Below are 4,039 nucleotides of genomic sequence, written 5' to 3'. Positions count from 1 at the left end.
CACGAAATTTTCGGGGCCTTTCTCAACTCGCGTCAAATGTCTGCGACAGGCACAAGTACCGTTCAAGTGCCGCAGGGCCTTGAACATGAGCTTGCTTTGTTCAATTCTTTGTTTGAGCTTTGCTTTGTTTGAGCTTGCTTGAGCTTCATGAGCTTGCTTTTCACACAGGCTCCTAAGGAGCTCTACTGAGCTCTATCTAAGAAGCTTTCGGAGGGCCCAAACCGGCCTCTGAGAGTCCCACTGGTGTCTGTTTCTCTGAGGGCCCATACAGGGATCTTTGAGGACCTTATACATACGTAGACCTCTGAAGGGCCACACGAATCTTTGAGGATGCCTTCGAAAATTTCTGAAAACCTCAACTGGCCTCTGATAGTTCAGCCGAACTTTTGAGGCGACAGACTTTACTAACCCCAACCCGGCATCTGAGGGGTCACAACTCACGTGTCCCTCTGAGGGCCGCAACACATGTTTCTTATGTCCCTACCTACGTAGGGTCCTTAAGGATTCGACACAGACCCCGACGGTTCACACTGTTATTCGAGGGATCCAGGCTCACCCTGGGCCTAGTCTCTTAGCGCCCGCCGCCCACACTGGCTTCTGAAAGCTCGTGTGCCCTAAAGGGCTTTCCGGGCCCACCTTAGGCTCGGAAAGCCCTAAAGCAGTAAGCACCACATACACGTAAATATTTGGGGTGACCCTGAGTGGCCTGAAATGGCCTGGAAGTCGCAAGCCTATCTCTAAGGGATCCCTTGCCGTTATGCCGTGCGTAACTTTTGGTTCCGTTAAATATTTTTGGTCGCGTTTGAAGCGCTTCCCTTCACTCGAAAAACCAGAAACTTTTTGTTCACACTCGAGTGAACAAAACACTTATTCTCACTGCAGCAAGGATGAATGATGTACTTCCGATTCACACTTCCGACATTCACTCTCAGTCTCCGCCGAATGCCCAATTCTTAGCTACAATCGGCGGCTGGGACAAGCCCTATGCATTTCACGTAAAACCTCGGCATGCATGCGTGAATGGAGACTTTAGCGAGGTGATCCGATTCAAATGGAGCGTTTTTCACCTTTTTCTGGGTAATGATCATGAATGACGAGAGTCTGCACAGGGGCCCTCTGCAGTGCGTCGGCAATCGCAGCCACTGTAATTTTAACGGTCGTTTTTGTCCAGAAATTTCAAAATTTTGATTTTTTTTCTAAAAAAAATACATGCTATAGCTAGAAGGAAAAGTTTGTCACCATCGGATTCCTCGCACCATTGCGCGTCGAATCCCATGTAAAAAAGTCTTACAAGATTTTACCAGAATCTTCACTATCTTGCATGATCTTATAAGATTCTGAAGACAGTCTTGTAAGACTTAGCAGATCTTGTACAAGATTACCAAACATCATACAGATCTTATAAGAATCTGGTATAGGCGGATTCTTGCAAGAATGCTGATTCTGGTAAGATTGAGCAGATCTTGTACAAGATTGCCCAACATCATACAGATCTTATAAGAATCTGGCATAGACAGGTTCTTGCAAGAATGCTGATTATGGTAAGATTGAAGAATCTTATAAGAATGTGCTGATCCCAGGCATCTCCCGCTAATCACTTGACACCTTTAAGTAATGTTTTTCGCCTAATAAAAGGGCTCGCTGAATTCTCAATCAAATGCGATCATTTGCTCCACACGCCCCACGGAGAACAGTTGTAAGCGACGCACATGTGTTCTAGAGACTGTACCGACTGGAATTTAGCGACCACTTGTCCGTTTTTGAGACTGTACGGTCGGCGGCGGGCGACTTCGGCGGCGGCTCTTCGCCTCAGGCGGGGTCTGCCGTCCGGGACGGACGGCGGACCCCGCCTGAGGCGAGGAGGGGAAACTCCGCGTCCCCCTCCGCCGCATTCCATCCGTTGGCGTCCCATTCACTGCCCGCTCGCGATGTGAGGACGGAAGTGTTGAGTGTGTGCGGTGCGGTGCCGTCTGCCGTCTCCTCTTCCGACCTGCAGGTAGGTAAGTTTCTGCCATGCCGTGTAACAATAAGAAAATTGATCCCAATATTTGCATCATCATAGACCAAAACCGGCGCCGAAACGTTCACTTGAAAATAGTTGATCACCTGACATTTTTTGCCTGCCACACAGGGAATAGTGCTGACGGTAGCGTCATGCGGCGAAACTGGACCCAGGTGAGTGTATGTATAGGATAGTACGTATGTGAGTATGATAGCTAAATATGCTGATATCTTTAACCGAAAACGATTGCTCACTGAATTAACTCAAAGTCCCATCAATTCTACTTTTTGGCTGATACATACTGGCTAGTGGCTCACCTTTTCACATCTGGCTCCGGATGGCGGATACCTGATTATATGAATGTCATTTCATTTCAGCAATCAAAAATCTCGGCTCACCAATAATATGCGATGCAAGGCACGACGAACGACATCCTCCTGTGTTCGAGTGGCTGGATGCAGACGAAACGGCGGCCTCGACGATATTTGTGACGTGACGTGACGTCAACGTGTGATGAGGTGATGTGACTGTGACGTGTGGGTGACTCGAAAAGTAAAGGGCTGTTAATATGTGTTCTCAGATTGACATTTTTGTGAATATTGATTTTAACGTTTACGCTGGAACATCATTTCATTTCACTTCATGGATTTCGTATGCATGGGTCTCGACATCAATACAATTGAAACGATATCTTAGGGCGATGTGTCTGGAATTCGGAAGTCTTGTGCAAGGCTTGCAAGTCTTTGATAAAACTTGCAAGTCTTGCTCAATACTTGCCAGAGTCTTAGCAGGTCTTGTAAAAGGTTTGCCAGTCTGGTACGAGACATGCTGGAGTCTTGTACAAGACTCTTGCAAGAGTCTGGTAAGACTCAAGCAAAAGCTTTGTACAAGACATGCAAGAGTCTTGTACAAGACTCTTGCAAGATTCTTATACAGTACATGTAAGAGTCTTACAAGACTCTTGCAAGAGCCCTGTACAAGACATGCAAGAATCTTCTATAAGACTTGCAAGAGTCTTGTACAAGTCTTGCAAGAGTCTTGTACAAGACTTGCAAGAGTCTTGTACATGACTTGCAAGAGTCTTGTACAAGAGTTGCAAGAATCTGGTACAAGACTTACAAGAATCTGGTACAGGACTTGCAGGAATCTGGCAAGAATCTGGTACAAGACTTGCAAGAATCATGCATGATAATCTTATAAGATCATGCAAGAATATGTCCCAATTTCTTGCATACTTAGTCTTGTACAAATCGTGCAAGACAATCTTGCAAGATTTTTTCACATGGGATGGTATGTAAAACGAGTGAGTAACGGCTGGGGAAAGGCAAGATTTAACACAAAACTTGATTTTGCCCCCCCAACCGAAAATGTCTGGCGACGCCTATGGCTCTTGTTCAGCAGGAGGTGTATGAAGAGCCACCCGCCATAAGCACTGCTCAACCGCAGGCACAGGTTTAGACGGCGTTGGTCCGCATCAAAGCCAGTGTGCTGGAGAATCCATTGGCTGAAATGCTCCAGAACATTCGCCACTGTGTTTTTATGAAAGGTGGCTACAAGCTCAGTTAAAAGAAAAAGTACCAGATTGTTTTGCTTTTTAATTACAGCGGGAAGAAAGGTGTCCGGATAATTTCGTTACACCCCCTGTAATGTTCAAATGGTTGCTAAATTCGAAATCAGCTCCAAAAACTAGCCTAGAAACATGTAAAACTCGAAAAAGTGAACCGAGGTCATCAAAGGTCATTGAGCTGACCTGACCTTCAAGTGACCTTGACACCCACCCCACACTAATGCATGGGACCAGCATCATATCACATGTTTCAACGCTTGAAACCACGTGAAGACTGCAACCGCGCGGCTAATGCGAGCCGACATAAGCCGAATCGCGATTCGGGCCAAACTGGTCTCGAGAAATAGGTCACAGGTCAAAGGTCATTTGGGTCAGAGTCATGAAATTTTCAGGGTAGGTGTAAAATTGATAAAATCGGGGGTATTGAAAGTTTCGTCGCGATCGGACGGTTTTTACGCGAGTTACTCACG

The 4,039-nt window shown here is 46.2% G+C and overlaps 1 long non-coding RNA gene across 2 annotated transcripts; it reads left to right on the top strand.

The window, feature by feature from the left end:
• The first annotated feature begins 1,906 nt into the window (after positions 1-1,906).
• Positions 1,907-2,697, top strand: LOC122382117. 2 transcript variants are annotated; one of them, XR_006256627.1, is made up of 3 exons: positions 1,907-1,996; positions 2,132-2,175; positions 2,380-2,697. It is a non-coding gene; the product is annotated as an uncharacterized LOC122382117 (long non-coding RNA). The 2 variants fall into 2 exon arrangements; XR_006256626.1 differs by having other exon boundaries at positions 1,913-2,000.
• The last annotated feature ends 1,342 nt before the right edge of the window (positions 2,698-4,039 follow it).

This window comes from Amphibalanus amphitrite, unplaced genomic scaffold (assembly GCF_019059575.1).
Source record: "Amphibalanus amphitrite isolate SeventyFive unplaced genomic scaffold, NRLGWU_Aamphi_draft 000133F_arrow, whole genome shotgun sequence".
In the NCBI taxonomy this organism is placed as follows: Eukaryota; Metazoa; Arthropoda; class Thecostraca; order Balanomorpha; family Balanidae; genus Amphibalanus; species Amphibalanus amphitrite.
This window is presented reverse-complemented; position numbering and strand designations above follow the sequence as displayed.